This window comes from Delphinapterus leucas, chromosome 1, assembly GCF_059928025.1.
Source record: "Delphinapterus leucas isolate spDelLeu-1000000601 "Yukka" chromosome 1, BTC_Dleu_Yukka2, whole genome shotgun sequence".
NCBI classification, from domain to species: Eukaryota; Metazoa; Chordata; class Mammalia; order Artiodactyla; family Monodontidae; genus Delphinapterus; species Delphinapterus leucas.
In genome coordinates, this window is record NC_143129.1 from 51283592 (window position 1) to 51302503 (window position 18912).

At 38.7% G+C, this 18912-nt stretch overlaps 1 pseudogene; it reads left to right on the forward strand.

The window, feature by feature from the left end:
* The first annotated feature begins 835 nt into the window (after window positions 1-835).
* Window positions 836-4139, forward strand: LOC111184663 (F-box only protein 3-like; annotated as a pseudogene).
* Window positions 4140-18912: the final 14773 nt, after the last annotated feature.

Sequence of the window (18912 nt, forward strand, 5' to 3'; positions counted from 1 at the left end):
GAGTAGTATGTGTGTTAAAAATTAAAAGATTACTAGATGATCTAAGTCAGTGGTTCTGGAACTATAAATCTGTGGCTAGTAAGTATTAACTCCTTTTTATCAGAAATTCTGAGACTACATAAGAAAGAAGTATGGGAGTAGTCAGATTCCTGAGACTTACTGACCATCATTGAACTAGGTACAGAGGAAGGGACCACAAAATAACTATGTTCTAACTTTGGGTACCTCAGAGGACATAGACGTAGATTATTCAATACCACATCTGTTTGCTACTTGATCTTGGCATTTAAGGTATATGCTTGAGCCAAGAGTTAAGTTGATTACTGAACTATGATACAGGCAGGCATGATCCTCAGTGGCCTAAATGTTTTAAGAGCTCTATTTCAATGTCAGCTCCACCTTGTACCAGCTACGTGACTCTAGGCAAATTGATTAATCCCTTAGCTTCAATTTTTTCTTCTGAAAATCAGATTGCTAATATGTAACCTCGGCAAAACTGTAGTTTGGACTTAATTATGTAAATGTACGTACAGTATCTGGTTCCCAATAAATGTTAGTTCCTTTCCCTTGCATAATTTTATATCAGGAATCAGTGGCAGATTCCATCATATCACAACTGCTTACGGATTCACTTGGGTATTCACAACAGTATTCACTTATATGTTGCCTCTTTAGAGACAAAAAGATTTCTAGGGCTTTGGAGCTAATGACGAGCTACCTCCATCTGATACCCATCATGGATAGAATGCACAGCTTACAAATGCCGTGGAGGCGGGTGGTGGCTGCGGGGTCTGGGGCGGGGGCATGGAGCCAGGCCTGCAAGGGGCCGGGCAAGATGGCGGCCATGGAGACCAGTCAGCACCCCCGACCCTGGAATCACTGCCCACCGATCCCCTGCTCCTCATCTTATCCTTCTTGGACTACCGAGACCTAATCAATTGTTGCTATGTCAGTTAAAGACTTAGTCAGCTATCAAGTCATGATTCGCTGTGGAGAAGACATTGCAAAAACTACTGGCTGATACCTGAGGAAGAGAAAACACAGAAGAACCAGTGTTGGAAATCCCTCTTCACAGATACTTTTCTGATACAGGAAGATATATTGACCATTATGCTACTATTACAAAGGCCTGGGATGATCTCAAGAAATATTTGTAACCCAGATGTCCAGATGGTTTTCTCTCTGAAAGAGAGTGCTTAAGAGGAAGACCTAGATGCTGCAGAAGCTCAGATGGGCTTCAAACTTCCAGATGATTATCGATGTTACTATCACATCCACAATGGGCAGAAGTTAGTGGTTCCTGGGTTGTTGGGAAGCATGGTGCTGTCTAATCCTATCTTTCTGAGGATTTGTTAGACATCTATACAGCTGCTGGAGGCTTCCAGTAGAGACAGGGACTGAAATATTTTCTCCCTTTAACTTTTTGCATACATACTGGTTTGAGTCGGTACATAGCAGTGGAAGGGCTGAAACAAAAATGAAGTTTTCTACTGATCTTGGAGAGAGAGCAATGAGTGGTCCTGAAGAGAGATCTTAGTTCTCTGCCCAGGAATTGAACGTGGGTCGCCTGAGTTGAAAACCAGGAATCCTAGCCACTAGACCACCAGGCACTAGAGGCTAGCAGCAAAGTGGCCCTGGCTCTTTCCCCTGTTTGAAAGCAAGAATATTTCAAGGAGGCAAAAATTGTAAAAACAGGTACAAAGTTTATTATTAGAGATACAGCATAACATGTGGGTGAGCACACAGAGAAGCAGTTTGCTTATTTAAGTCAGAAGCAAGGCAGAAATACACACCCAGAGAGAAAGAGTATGGGCATCCTAAATGAGTAGCACAATAAAGAGGTGATTTAAATCACTTATATGGGACAGTCCTTCCGGGTTTTTGTTTACCTTTGGCCAATTTTCTTATTTCTATCTTCACACCTGACCTGCCCTAGGACCCTCCCCAACATGCATGCACAACTTTTTGCTAAGATGGATCCCACCCCAGAGGCCTGTGGGGGGTATGTCCACACTTATTATGGGGTGGCATCCCCTCCCTTTTTGACCCCCAAGGAGGCTTCCTGCTCACGTGCAGACAGGGAAGTTTTCCTTGATCTCAGGAGTGGTCATCTTATCTCTTTACTTCAGCAGAGCTCAGCTTCTGCCACTAGCTTTGTCCTTGGAGCGACTTGCGTGAGAACAAAGCTTCAGTTTTACTCCACTTGACAAACACCAGCTGTCCAGCCCAAGGGCCCATCTATCTCCTACCTCACTACCAGATGTCTGACCAAATGGCTCAGAGTCCAGCTGCTACTGACGTGTTTATCATAGGTGCTACTTTTACTGACTGGTTTACTTCTTATGTCAACAACGTTGTATCAGGTGGCTTCCCTATCATCAGAGACCAAATTTTCAGATATGTTTATGATCCAGAGTGTGTAGCAATGACTGGGGATATTACAGTTTCAGTTTCCACATCGTTTCTGCAGGAACTCAGCTCTGTATACCCACCCCACTATTTCTTCACATACCAAATCAGGATTGAAATGTCAAAAGACGCACTTCCTGCGAAGGCTTGTCAGTTAGACAGTCGCTACCGGAGAATACCAAATGCTAAAGGTGATGTGAAGGGACTTTCCTGGCAGTCCAGTGGTTAAGACTTCGCCTTCCAGTGCAGGGGGTGCAGGTTCGAACCCCGGTCAGGGAGCTAAGATCCCACATGCCTTGCAGCCAAAAAACCAAAAACATAAAACAGAAGCAGTAGTGTAACAAATTCAATAAAGACTTTAAAAATGGCCCACATCAAAAAAATCTTTAAAAAAAATTTAAAAATAAAGGTAATGAGGAAGAAGTTCAAGGACCTGGAGTTGTTGGTAAATTTCCAATCATCAGTCCAGGCTGGGTATATGAATACACAAGTTGTATATTCATATATAACATCACGCTATATGGAAGGATATTATATCTTCCTTTTTTTTTTTTTTTTACTTTAAAGACAAGATCTTTAATGTCACCTTTCCCTGATTCCATATGGCATGTCCGACACTCAGGGTGTCTATAGCTCGATTGGAAATGGGTCCTAATAAACATGAAGAGATGCAAGAGAAAGAAGAGGAGGAGGAGGAAGTAGACGATTATGACCATTTGGCAGATATGGATGAATCTGATGAAGAATACTAGGAGGAGAGACGGAGGAGAGTCTTTGATGCTCCCATTCAAAGATGCCACTGCTCTCGCCTTTTTTAAAGCAAGCCTCTGCTGATGGAAGCCCTGGGATGAATCCAGCCTGTTGAACAAATTTCTCAATAATGTAAATAATCAAATTGTTCTCAGCTTATAGCAGGAAACCTAGCATGAAATATCGTGCCAGGCCCTGGGTTCTATGAGATACTATTTTAGGAATTGGATTGTTTGGGTTTGCTTTGTGTTTTTGAGGTAGAGGAGGAAATGGGAATCTTTTTTTTCTCTAGTGGGAAAATAGTTCTCTAGAAATGTCTAGAACAGACATTTCTTTGTTTAAAAATATTTTATACTTATACAAATATGGAAATGGGAGAGAACTGTTTTGAATAAGGATTTAAAATGAGGCAGAAATACCTACACAAGGACAGAAAATATGTGACAATGATTCTGTGAAAAGACTTATAAGTTATTTAGAAATGAACAGAATTTGTAATTAGGCTAATCCATTTAGTGATTCCTATATATTTTGTACTCACAGGGAACTAATTGACTAAATAGCTTGAATGCTAGTCGTTTGTCCTTTCTTAGACAATCTGTCCTTGAATTTAGAGTTTTCATCACAACAACCTTGAATTTAAAGTCTGTTGGTATGACTTTGACCTTGAATTTAGTCTTCAACTCTACCAACCGTGAATTTAAAGTCTTCAACACTATGACCTTTATCATATTTTTCACAGATGCATCATTTTTGAAGTGTAGTGTGTAAAATTATGTATTGTGTTGTTGACTAACAAAAGAGTCTCCACAATGTCTCATGTAGTCTAAATTTGTAAACACTGCTTCTGTTTTGTTTCCCCTTGAAATACTTGACTGTCTAACTTTGTGATAATGTTAAAATTAAGTATGTTTTCCTGAAACATGAATTTTTTTGTAATTATATAAATGAGAGTTTCAAATGAAATCCTCCAAGTCTCAAAACTCACATTTTGAAAACAAATTTTGGTTCCAATCCTGTATTTTGTGTAATTGCCTATTTCCCATAAACTAATATTAATAAGCAAAATAAAAATGCTATTGAGCTAAAATAATAAAAATATTAAGGCCTTTATAATAGAAAGGAATGCCTGTGGGCCCAGCTAGAATTTTTAACTAGATTTAGCCAGTTTGTAGCACCCATTGAGCTCACTAAAAGTGAACTTCAGAAAAAAAGGAAGGAAGTGGTTATCTCAACTGAAAAAAAAAACAATGATGATGAAAATGCAGAAGAAAATAAGATGAGATCAGAGCAAACACAAATTCTATCAGAATGTTCCTCTGGCTTCACTGATATGTACGCTGTGGATGCCACATTAGTTAGAACAATGGTATTTCCAACTCAGCCTCCTGGCCCTGAGCGTGACTGCTCTCACTGACATGAATGTGGAAGGACGGGAATAAGAAACCAATCCAGTGAGGTCTTGGCTTCAGTAATACACAAAAAATCAGTTCTGGAAGGTTTAAATATTTAATTATATCAATACAAAATTACTGGAAGATAATACCAAAGACAATTTTTTCAAGTTGTAGCTAGATTTGGCTACATACAATTTTAAATTGTACTTATACCAACAAAATCAAAATTAAAGACAAATGGCAAACTGAACAAAAGCTTGGTAACATGCATGACAGACAAGGAGTCACTGACACTAAAATATAAAGCACACGTACAAATAAATAGGAAAAACTGGTTACAGTAATGGAAAAGCAGACAAAGGAAATAAGTAGGAAATTCACAAAAGAGAAAATTTAAAGGGACAATATTTATTTTTTAAAAGTCAAACCTCATTATTACTCAAATAAGTGCAAATTAAAGCACTTAGATAACTTTGTACCTATCAAAATCACTAAATAAAATGTTAATGTTAATGCCCAGAACAGACAACAGTATGATACAAACAGCAACAATATTTTGGGAGGGAGAGGGGAGTTTGACAAATTTATTAAAAAGCTAAAAATGATGAATCTTTTGACTCAACAAATCTACTTTTTGTAATATATTCTAATAAAATAATCATGATTGTACACAAAATTTTATCCATAAAAATGTTCAAAATGACAATATTTATAATATAGAATATTGAAAACAAGTGCCCCAAAATAGAGGATTGCTAATTAAATTATGTTACTTTCATACAACAAAGCTGTATGCAACCATCAAAAATGATGCTGTGGAAGAATATTTAATAACATAGGAATAAGTTAATAATTGATTGTTAAGTGAAAAAAAAGCTAAGAAACAGTATGGATAGCATTTTTCCATAAAAGGAGGAAGGGAAGGGAAGGGAAGAGAAGGGAAGGGACGGGAAGGGAAGGGAAGAGGAAACACCATTATATTAATAGCAGTTTACTCGGGATAGTAGAAATTTGGGTGATTTTTTTCCCTAGCTTTATTGAAATATATTTGACATAGAACATCATGTAAGTTTAAGGTATACAAGGTGATGATCTTATACAAATATACATTGTAAAACGATTATCACAAAAAGGTTAGTCAACATACCCATCACTTCACATAGTTACGTGTGTGTGTGTGTGTGTGTGTGTGTGTGTGTGTGTTTTGAGAACATTTAAGCTCTACTCTCTTAACAACTTTCAAGTACACAATACAGTATTATTAACTATAGTCACCATGCTGTACATTACATCCTCAGGACTTATTCATCTTATAACTAAAAGTTTGTACCCTTTGACAAACATCTCCCTTTATCCTCCACCCCCCAGTCCCTGGCAACCACCAATCTTCTGTTTCTATAAGTTTGGTTTTATTAGATTCTACATATAAGTGAGATCGTACAGTATTTTTCTTTCTCTGTCTAACTTACTTCACTTAGCATAATACCCTCAAGGTTCATCCCTGTTGTCACAAATGGCAGGATTTCCTTCTTTTAATGGCTGAATAATATTCAAATATATATATATAATATTATATATTATTATAAGTATTATATATAATAATATTCCATTATATATAGTGATTTTTTAAAGTTTTGTTTTCCCTCTTAATATTATCTGTATTTATTACAATGCGTATGTATAACTATAGTAATTTTGAAGCTATTTTAAAGGAAAAATATACTGTCCAAATATTCTAATCAATTAAAAAAGAATAACTAGAAGAAAAAGGTTAGAGTCTGTAAAATATAGACCACTCCCTGACAAACATGTAGAGAAAAATCTTAAGCATGTTTTTGTGAAAAATTGGACTGTGATTAATAATAATTAATAGAAAATTTTACTATTAATTAGGTGATTTCAAACCAACTTCACTGTTTTTATTGTTAGAACTGCTAGGCTGGTGAGCTAAAAAGTGCAATGGACACCATGTAAACAGATTTCTGCCAACAGTTGGAGTTTCTCATAATATCCGTGTAGATAAAATGATGAAAGTTAACACGTGTGGATTATAAATTTGCTGGATAATCCAAACACCCAAGATAGTTAAGACACAATTGTGCCAACATGGAAAGTGCTTCCTCACTGGGTGCAACAGAGTTTGTTTAATGGTAATCTTTAAATATTTTTACCAAAAAATAAGATACACAATTTTCAAATTTGTGGATGAATCAGACTGGGAGATAATAGAAAAAAACAAAGGAATCAAGACTCAAAAGCATCTTGACAAGTTAGAATGCAGGGTCAGAGCAACCCAGAAGACAAGGTAGGAAAAATAGTTTGCTTCTTGGGTATCTGCTTGGAATAATTTGTAAAAGCTGTTGGAATACTGTATTGAGAGGAATTCTAAAGGCACACAGGGCTTGGGGAGAAGAGCCTTGAATCAGTCAGCAATATCTTGTGGTTATATCCCTTCAACACAGTGTATTGCTGCAATATCTTGGAAGTTAGGGACTTTTTATTCATTTATTTAATAACTATTTATATAAGTTTCCTATGTGTTCAGTGGGGAAGTGCTAAAATCACTCAACAATGTCTTGAGCTGTAGAGTTGAGATCACACTAAACTGTGATCTCACAGTGTTAAACTGTGATAAACTGAAGGTGAAAGAAGAGATTGGTTTATTCACTCATTTAACTATTACTCATATAGAGTTCCCTATGTGCCAAGCACCATTCTAAGAGCTTCAGAAATACTAAATCATTTTATTCTCACAATTATATGATAAAATATACTATTATTATTCCCACTCTACAACAAATAGGTTAGTTAACTTGCCCAAGGTCAGAGAGCTACTGAGTGGCACAGCCAGGATTCAAGACCAGGAAGCCTGTTTCCTGAGTGGGTGCCCCTAATCACCACACTATTATGTACAACACTTTGCACAACATATGGACCATTACTAGGCACATAATAAATTTTAATTTACTTAAAGATAAGTTTTAAACCTTAAATTAAGGACCAGAAAATATAACATGTTATATAAATATAGAAGGTGAGAGACAGATTCATACCAAAAAAATTAGTTTGGGATTTATTTCAAGTCCCAGAATAATAATGTAGCAGCTAAGAAGACTAATAAACTTTCAGACTTCATTAACAGGAAAGAAGTAAAGGAGAGGAATAAAAGGGGAAAAACTAGAATTTATTGATTTTCTACTGGGTGCTAGGTAGTTTATACGTATATTTTGTTTACCCTTGATTAAATCTCTTGGAGGAAGGTTATTTGTGGTAGATTGGTTGCATTACTGGCTTCAGTGGCTTCTCTCTATCCACATCCATCGCAATGTGACTTTGTACCTCTTCCTTCCTTTCCCATTCCCTCTCTGCCCCATCAAGCGATGGAATCTTCACCCCCCGAATTTTTGCTGGATTTTCTTTGGCCAGAAGAATGCAACCAAAGTAACATCATGCCAGCTCTGAACCAGGTCTCACAAGGCCTTGTGTGCTGCCATTCTCCTCATCTTGGAACCCTGCTAGTCACCATATGAGCAAGTGTAGACCAGCTTGCTAGAAAATAAGAGACCATTTAAGTCATCACAGCTGAAGTCATTCTGGATCAGTCAACCTACTGAGTCCAGATATATAAGAGAGTCCAGCCAAGTTCAACCAACCCTCCCATAGTCTCTTGAGAAATAATATGTGGTTATTGTTTTAGACATTAAGTTTTGAGTGGTTTGTTAACATGGCAATAGTCATATGATACAGTATTATTTTTTCTTTTATAAATGCAAAAATTGAGGCTCAAAGAAGTATTTTACCCAAAAGCATCAAGTTTGTAAGTCAAACTGGGAAGTCAAACCCAACCTATTTCATTTCAAAGCCCAGCCTCCTAACACTCTACCATACATATAACATTCAGATATTAGAATAATCTTCTCACTGACCTCTGCAATAAACTGGCTACATGTGAAGTACAGTATTTAATTCTACACATACTTAAATCCAGAAGAAAGTAAAAATAATTTTATAGTGTCTATAAGAAAAACATGAGAAAGAAGAGTTTGCTTAGGTTGGAAAAGATAAAACTCATGAAGGACATAAAGAGAAGGGTAAATTATTTTCTCTTGCTCCTGTCTCATCTACTCTTATCCCTTTAGGGAACAAGCTCCCCACCACCATCCATGGAAAGATACATCTAGCCCCTCACGCCTATCATTGGATTTAGATGCTGAACTCTCAGTCCTCATGGTGTTTATCATGAGAGGGTCTTCTTGACCTTCACAGGCTCATAGGCTCACTTTGAGCTTCTAGATAGCCCTTCTCAAGACCATCTCTGCCTCTGACCACACTGTCTTCAGCTGGATTTTTTTTCTTAAATCCCTTTCCAGTTAACATGCTTACCACCTAGACTTGGCCTCTGAAACTTGCCTCTTCCCTCTACAATGATGGAATAAGGAAGCCCCTTCATACCACAAACACATGCACATTTTCTTACCTGGCCTTGCTACAGAAATAATGGCTAAAAAGACAGAATTTAATCAGATTTTATCTTAATAAAAGGGAGCTATGTCTAACAATTAGATTTGTCAAATAAAATCATTGGCCCTCCATGATACGATGAAGACCCAATCCCAGGAATCGTGGTATGTTGCATAAGAGAACCCTTATTGTGATAACTTGGGTAATACAAGTTGCTGAAACAAATAAATACCAAACTTTTAGTAGCTTTGAACAATATAATATTATGTCTCACTCCTGTATTAATCAATGAGAGTGTTTCTAGTCAACTGGTAGCTTTCCTTGAAGTGGTGATTCAAGGACCAAGTCCTGTCTTGTGCCTCTACCAACACCATCCTCAGAAACATACAGGGTTTTTTGTTTTGTATGTTTTTTTGTTTTTTGTTTTTGTAAATCCAGCCAGAGATGAGGGAGGAAAGAGAAGATGGAAAAAGCACCTGCTTCTTAACCACCTCAGCCAACAAGTTATGTGCGCCAGATTCCAACAGTGAAAGCTAGTCATATGTCTCCACTGAAATGTAAGAAGAATTGGGAAATGCAGTCCTTGGTCACTTCCAAGAAGCCACCGCCCAGTAACTACTCCTCACTCTGAAAGGGGAATGAAAATGTTCAAAAGAGCCAGTCATCGCTACTGCCATAGGATAATAAAATAAATGGGCTTTAAGTTCTGTTTTAACTCCAGTTTTCAAGGCTCTCAACTTTCATAAAGGTTTAGCCCAAGAAACATCCACTTGCATTTAACTGCAAACTCTTCAAATTTCTAGTTTGAACACACTGATCACAAGCTCTTATACTAGACTCTAAGGACTTGGAGGGGAAGAATGGAGTCCTCTAAAATTTGTATGCCCAGAGCACTCTCTCCTACATACTGTAGCTGCCCAACGAATATTTGTTGAGTAAATGAATATTAGGTTATCCAGGTTTACCTATACAAAATGAACCTGAATTCATCCTTGAATTCAATGTCAGTGATGTTTGTTTCTCAAGATAAATTTCTACACCTATCTGCCCGTACCACATTAAGCTAGTGACGGTTCTGTGAGCATGTATTATTATGGTCCTTCATACACTTTCAGATACAGCTTCCATTGCCTAGATTACTCTATCCCCATATTCATCTGGAAAATGCCTTCCCTCCCTCAAGAGTTGGCTCAAGAATGACCACCTGTCCTCCACATCTTACCCAATTCTTCCAGCAGACTTAAGTACTTCATCCCCAGTGCTTCCATTATACCAATTATAATTCTTTCTAATTTATTAGAGTTATCTATTTTCTGTCTCTCCATTAGATTATAAACCATTTAAAGGTAGAAATCATGGCTTTTCATCTTTATGTTACAAACATCTTGACCACTGTCTATCAGAGATGCTCAATTAATATTTGTTAAACAAATTATCATTGCTTTATTCCATGCCAAAATAAAAACCATAATAGCATTTGAAGAATGATATGCCTTCCCCTCTCACTCCCTTTCCCCCAGACACAAAGTGGTCTGATTTGTGGAAAGAAAGCAGAGTAGACATTGAGAGGAGAAAATCCTCAATATGATATTTAAGTTGAAAGCATCTAATTCCATTCATATTACGATATGTACATCTCTAAACACAATAATACATTCTCTGTTGCATTACATTATAGTTTCATGCTGACTTGGATCCCTAACTGGATATTAACCAGTATTTTGTCTGTGTGACAATCACTTCAGCAGAAGTATTTTTAGTATTTTGTATTTGTGCTACAATAATTATAAAGCTGAAAGACTCACTTGCCTTCAAACTGAAGTCTTTAATTTTTCAGATATTATAAGAGGAGACAGGAAAAAGAAAAACTAACATTAACCAAAAGCCTGTGGGGTCCTTGATGCTTTACTTACTTTACTCATCAAAATCTTACATCAACCTAGTAAGAGATGAGCATTATTATCACCATTTAGACATTAGCAATCTAAGCTTTAGAAAGTTTAACATTGTTCAAGCCAGGATTCAAATTCAGATGCATCAGGTTCCGTGGTAGGCTGACTGGTGCCCTCTCCTCCACCCACCCCCACCTCCACCAAGATGTCCACGTCCAATTCCCCAGAGTATTATATGGCAAAAGCAACTTTGCAGATGTGATTAAGGATCATGAGATGGGGAGATTATTCTGGATTACCAGTGGGCCCTAAATGGAATCAGAGTCCTTGTAGTAGGAAGGCAGCGAGAATTTGTCTACAGTAGAGGAAAAGGCAGGGTAACCCTGAAAGCAGAGTTTGAAGTGATGCGTCCAGGGACTGCTTGGGTACTCTAGAAGTGGAAGTGATAAGGAACAGATTCTCCCTGAAGCCTCCAGAAAGAAACAGGACTGCTAACACCTAGATTTTAGCCTCTTAAGACTTCTTTTGATCTTCTGAACTCTAGAACACCAGAAAATAAATTTTCAGAGTTTCACCTTTGTGGACTTTGTTGCTGCAGCAACAGGAAACAAACACAGGCTCCAAACTTTGAGAAAGCCTACATAAATCAGTTCAGTGCAACTGATAGTACATCCTTAAGATGGAGTACTTAAACACCTCCCCATCAGGAAAAGCCAACCACTGGAGAAGTGTCAGACCAGATAGGGACCTTCCAGATATGCACACCCTCCAAGAACACTTGAGCCATCACCATGACTATTCCACAGCAAAATGTGGAAATCTTTAGACAAGTACTCCAGCAGATCTTCCCAGCTTGGAGGAAGGAATAGTGTGACAGCCAGCCACTCAGGTAGCCAAGCCATAAAATCTTGTAGAGCTAAATCGAAACTCTGAACTGAACCCACAAGCCTGAGGTGGCCACACAAACCTCAGAAGAACTACTTGTACTTTTAGTAACAAAACATTTTTAAACAAGGGCCATAGTACATTTCCAGCTCTTGGGGCAAAACCTTGCAAAAAAAACTATCCTATAGTAGCCCAAGGCTGGAATTTACCAGAGAATAAGTCAGAAAAAAAAAGCTTGCAAACTCTGTACTTAGCCCAGATGGAAAAACAAGCTACTGGCTTTGAGGCAGTACAAACTCCAGACCTCATGCCAGCAGTAGTCTCCTCCAGGATTACATTTGGCATAAGAATGGGAATTGTAGTAGTTTGAATTATGCATATTTTCCAATGAAAAATAAGTACTACCATGAAGTGAAAGAGAGTTTGTTTATCTCTTCTCTTGTTCATTGAGACCATTCTCACTGACTCTCAAGGCTGCTGTCCAGCGTCACCCTCTCAGGGGACGTGTCCTGAGCAGGAAACAATCGGCAAGGCCAAGAGGGAATAGAACCTTCTGAATAAAATTAGCTTATGTTTTCCTGCCCTGCTTTGATCTTGATAGATATTTCAGCATGAAAAATTTTCAGTATTAGTTTTCTGAAATATTCAAAAAGGTAAGGCTCAGAGGTAAAACAATAATAATAAGGTTGCCTGTTTGGTAAGGGAAGTTTCCCTGGTGAAAGTGGACAATAATCTGATTGAGGACAAAATATGAATATAATGAAAACGCTGATCAAAATCTACAGGGATTTTAACAGCAAAGATTGAAAGTAGTGCAAATATTTTCTAGAAATCCTTAACAAAAAAGCTATTCTCAAATTTTAAAATTCCATTTATTCCCTCATCAGTCTCCCTGAATCTCTGACACTGTGGGTGTAAGAATTGTCAGAAGTCCCGTGAACCACACCTTAATGCCTTAAATGATCTTGACAATGACGTTTATTTCAGATCAGCTATATCAGAAAATGTCTCCCTACCACTCATTAAAATCAAATCAATAGGTAGTAACTGACCACCAATATTTGTAAAATGCTGTGGGAGATACAACAGTCAAATCAGTGTCCTCTCTCATCTATGAGAGAGAAAGGACAAAAATATATAAGATGTTAAATAAATAACAAAGTTTTAGATATGGGTCAAAATAGAAACCCATCACAAAGTAGCACATGGTCAGTCAACAAATGATTCTATAGGAATGGCCACCACGGGGGTTTAAAGCAGAAGATCATATTAAAACCGCAAGCCTAGAAGGAGACTAGGGAATTCCGTTGTTTCTATCATGTTACAGAGTGGCTAGAACCCAGTAAGTAACTGGTATGAAGGAGAGGGACGCAGGTACTAGAGTCATACAATCCAAATGTCAAACCCCAGTTCCACCACTTGCCAGGCATCAGATCTTGGAAATTATTTAAACAGTCCGAGCCTGCTTATCTTCCTCTGTAAAATATCAAACCTACCTCCCAAGATTGCACTGCGGGTAAAGTAAGAAATGTATGTAAAGTTCTCGGCAGAAGGTAGATGCTCAATAAGTATGAAAACCTTTCCTGTGGTAGTGATTATTTAGTCTTCAATTAAGTTTTTTCTGAGATTGTCATGACAGCCTCTTATTCTCCACAAACCTAAACATTCCTTTTATTTCAGAGGTCCCCTGCCCTGGCAGTGTCATGGTTTTCCTGTGACTGCCCAATAAACTATGGGTTTCCAGTTTGATCCTCATGGATGCCATAGAGAAAGTGTCTCTCCCCTCAGAAACATTTTTTTAACTCCTGCCATTGCCACAGAACACAGAGAACCTACACATTTCCTCAATTCTGTCATGTGCATTTTATACATATTAATTCTTCTGAAATAGGAATGTGGTTTATAACTGACATTCAAGGAAACTTACCAGGAATAACTTTTTAATGAAATGTTGCTATTAATATAGTGGCTTGTTTTACAGTTAATGGCATCTTGGCATAAAGGAAACATGGTCATGGCATTGGAGAGAATGAAGCTTCCATAGAAAGGAAAGGTGGGCTCAAGTTAAGAGGCAAAAAGCCATGGACTAAATGCCACAGAACTGTACACTTAGAAATTGTTAAAATGGTAAATTTTATGGTATATGTATTTTACTACAATAAAAAAATTTAAGCTACAGAATATGTAACCATCTCCTGGATTAACAAGTCAGTATTGTGCAAGGGAACCAGTATTGTACCAGGTGTATTAGAAAACAAGCAAAGCCTTCCATAGAAACCAACTGATTCTCTGTCCTCCAAGCCTGTTCTTTGAAGAAGAGCATATGCATACCCTAAGACATTATTACAGTTAGTCACCCATGCTCTATAGCAAGACGTGGTCATTCCTACAAGGCTGGATCTAGATAAGAGTGAATACAAACCCACACGAAATGATGGTAAAAACTCACCTCTTAGTCCTACCAGTCAAAGGTTGTCACCAGTTCACTCAGCGCAGAATACCTACAGAATGGTGTTGGAACCCACCATGGATTCTTCAGAGTGCTCTAGTGCTTTGAGCATGGCTCTCTGGAGCAGAGTTAATCAGGACAACAGATAAATCCTTGTAGAAAGCCAAGCCACCCCATTCACTCAGCCCTGATATTGTTTCCAAAAAGTGATACAGGTCCTGGTAGTTCAGTATTCCACAACTGGTGCTGCTAGGTCAGAAGTGACCCAAACAGGTGGTTAATCCCTCCATGCCTCACTTAGCATATGGCACCATATGAAATGTTCCAGATTAGACATTGCTTAGAAAACCTGACACTCAAAGGGGCCAATGACCAAGTCAGTCTTTGTAAGGCGAAATTTTGTTGTTGCAGGTATTCACAGCCTCCAGCTCTTACTCTGACCTTGTTCACAAAACACTGGGCAAGCACAGGTATAGCTGGAGACGAGGCTGAGTGACATCCATAGAGCAGCTCACCATGTCCACCCTTTTATGGAGAGTTGCCTTTGGAGTAGATGCTCTTTGGACAGCATTCATGTGGGGCACAAGTTCAAGAGCATCATCCACCTGACTCTTCCTAAACCTCCTTGCCGTCAGTCCTCAGGTCTTCTCTCCTTCCAAGCAAAATGGATCACAAGGTGGACTGCTCAAAGTGCTGCCCGTGGGGAGGATTTCCCACTTCCAACCTCCAGGGCATGTGGCTCTGCTGGCACCTCAGCAGTCCATGTCCAGCTGGCGTCAGCAGAGCCATCTGTAAACTAGACTCATGCTTTTCCCCTTAACCTGAATGAAGCTAACACCCCATGAAGTCACAGGTGTGGGTGCTACAAGCATAATGGCAAAGACAATGAGGGCAACTGAAATGTCCAGAAATGGGGGTTGGTTAAATAAAGTATGGTATATAAAATGAAATAATATACATCCATTTTAAATAATGCTATAAATACTCAATGAGATAATTTTCTAATAGGTACAGGATTGGTTTTTTGTTTTTTGTTTTTGCTATAAGGTTGAGTGTGAGTATACATGTTAGGAAACTAATTATTCATGGTATACAATTTAAAATATGCAAAAAAAAAAGACAAGTAACAGCTCATAATTTTACATCTTACACACAAAACTCTCATTAAGTATAGAGACTAACCTACTGGAAACTTTGGAATGGTCTCCTGCCTCACAAAATCTGCCCTAGTGGTCAGAAATTATATACTTAGAAATTCATTTTGCAGAGTCTTAAAGGCTTTTTTCAGTCTTCAGCAGTCTCATTAAAAAAGTAAATCCTTTTCCTTTAAACCTGCTAACATCCTGAGGGTGTGAGGATGGGCTGCAGTGTTGGGGGGAAGATTCCAGGGAAGGAAGGAGAGAGAGTGTGGGTAGGAGCAGAAATCTTATTGAAGGACAAATTTAATCAAACTTCAAACACAAAAGCATTTCCACAAACTACTGTTTACTGCTGTTGAAGTCTTCTTTGTGTTCATGTTTAAGGCAAAATGATGACAAATAAAAATATCAAAGTTATAAACTATACCACACTAGAATCAGAAGTAAGAACAAAAAGGGAAAAGTTAAACACTTTGGTGGAGGGCAGGAGGCAGGAATGTGTTCTGCTTTACTGAACTGGGGCCAGAGTGTTTTGTTTTGATTGTTCTCCATACTTCCTTCCTCAATTGTACCACATCCCTTACACTTAAAGCAGAAATTTCTGATAAAAATGTTGCAGCATCTACAAGGTCAAAAGAGGTTCTTGAAGGACAGCCATCTCAACCACTGACCATGAAGAAATCACCACAGCCTTGTGCCCCCAGCCCAGAGAGCCTCACTATCCTGGAATGAGGTACCAAGGAAGAAACAAAACTCCACCGTTCTTTCTGTAAACCCAGTCAGAAGGGTTAGCTCTGGGCAGAGCTGGGAGGGAAAGGACTTGATGATCTGTGCCTTTGCATCTTCTCCTTCACTACCCCTTTCCTGGAACCCTTCTCCAAAATCCACATCCCACATCCATAGTCTATCAATAGTATCCCAGTGATCTATTGCATTCTTATTTTATCATGAGCTTGTTGAACTAAAAAAAAAGGCTTCAAGACTTGCCTGACCCTGGGACTTCCCTGGTGTTGCAGTGGTTAAGAATCTGCCTGCCAATGCAGGGGATACAGGTTTGAGCCCTGGTCCAGGAAGATCCCATAAGCTGCGGAGCAACTAAGCCCATGCGTCACAACTACTGAGCCTGTGGTCTAGAGCCTGCAAGCCACAAATACTGAGTCCACATGTCACAACTACTGAAGCCTGAGTGCTCTACGGCCCACATGCCGCAACTACTGAGCCCACGTGCTGCAACTACTGAAGCCCATGCGCCTAGAGCCCGTGCTCTGCAACAAGAAAAGCCACCTCAATGAGAAGCCTGCGCACCACAACGAAGAGTAGCCCCCACTTGCCACAACTAGAGAAAGCCTGCGTGCAGCAACAAAGACCCAATGCAGCCAAAAAAAAAAAAAGACTTGCCTGACCCTGGGACAAAGACGCCTGGCCCCAGGACTGCATGCCAGCCATGAAGCAATCCGAGTTTTTAGATCTGCTTGCCTTACTAGTTCTTTCCTTTTGTAAATGTAATTCTTTTTTTTTCCAGATTTATTGAATTATAATTGACAAATAAAATTTTAAGATATTAAAAAAGAGACTTCCATATAAATTGCTAATGATATAAGTTCAGACCTGTGGATAAAGATATTTAAGATGGAAGACCCTCTCAAGAGGGTGACTTCAAAGTTCCCAGCACTCTTATCCCTCCACTGCCCCTCACAAACTGAGACCCTCAGTGACCTGTCAGTGAAGGCTCTTCCTCTAACTCAGGCTTCACCAGAGAGTACTTGAGGCAGTATATCCTGCTTCAGGACCACCTGTATTCATCTGCCAGAGCTGTATTGCAGAACACCACAGCCTGGGTGACTTACACAGAAATTAATTCTCTCACAGTTCTGGGAGCTGGAAGTCCAACACTTGGCAGGTTTGTTTTCTTGAGATCTTGGCTTACAGATAGTCACCTTCTCATTGTGTCCTCACATGGTCATCTCTCCATCCTAACTTCCTCTTCTTATAAAAACACCAGTCATATTGCATTAGGGCTCACTCATATGACTTCATTTTGCCTTAATTACCTCTTTAAAGGCTCTTTATCCAAATAGTTACATTTTGAGGTTAGGGCTTCAATATATGAATTTTGAAAGCACACAGTTCAACCCGTCACACTCTCCTCCCATCTTCAGAAAGAAATTTCAAAAAGCCACAGAATGTTCTTCGATTTAGCTAGGAATGTTAAATCAGGCTTCCTTTAAAGGGAAAAGCCCTAGCAGCTCAGGGATGGAAGAGATGTTTCAAAAAGGAGAAACCTGTTGGAGAGTTCCCTGCTGGCTCAGCTCCAGGAGGAGGACCTGAGATAAAAAAGAAAAGAAAAAGAAACTATCCTGACCATGAACTTGCCATGCACTACCCAAAGGGAGCTGAGGCATCTCCTTCGTTGTCACCAGATGGTGCAGGATGGGAGCGAGCACCATCCAGTCAGATGCATTAGGGGACTTCGGACAGTAAACCATGAGTGAGACAGGCTGGGATCACCCAGGCTTGACGAGTCAACAGAGTGAGCAGTCTGCTGCTCTCCCACACCCAGCAAGAACATATGGCACTACTTTGGGGCTGTTTGTCATCAAAGGCAACCACACCATTCTTTTTTCCTTTTGTTTACTTTCAGTAACAGTAACAATACCCCATATTGAACTCTTACTGAATAGCAGGCATTGGGTTAATTGCTTTGTATACATTTTCCCACTTAACCCTTACATTATTTTCTCTATTTTATTTTAAATAGGAAGAAACTATCCAAGGTCACACAGCTAGTAAGAGGAAGAGATGGTAGTTGAACTAAGAACTCTGACACCAGAGCCCTTAGCTACTTCTCTTCATCAATCCACCTTCAGGAGGCAATAGGATTTGGGTAGAATAGCGTAGTTAGAAGGAAACACAACTTGGAACAGTCACAAAAGCCAGTGTTCAAATCCTAGTTCAATGACCATCAGCAAGCTATTTAATCTCTCTATACTCAGTTGTCGCCTATACAACCTGGGGATAATTTACAAAAAAGTCCAATCAAAGTAACTCATAAGTAGCATCTATCATTATTATTATTATATTATTATTATTTTCTCCCTCAGCTCTATTGCTACATTGTTTTACATGATCAAACATGTAAAAATATGAACCAATGAAATTGCACTAGTACTTAAAAATAGTAATGCCTTGCATTGCAAGCTTACATTAATCAGTACTACTAATTTGAAGTTATCCTTTTAGCTCATTTTTCAGCAAAGGTGAAATTTAGATGGACCCTTCTTTTTCAGCCCCTTTTAAAATCTAACATTGCATTTTCATTATCCCTACAGCATCTCAATCCCTTAGGAAGACTCAGTGAATAATTTAAAATTCATGTTTAATTTATTATACATGCCTATAGCAACTTTTTCATGGAGTGATCCTTGTTAAAGTTCCCAAGGCCTAGAGGCACAGGTGACTCCATTAAAAATGTATTTCTCAGCTTTCTTGAGGGATTCTTTTAAAAAGTGCTGGAATGGGCATATTCATAG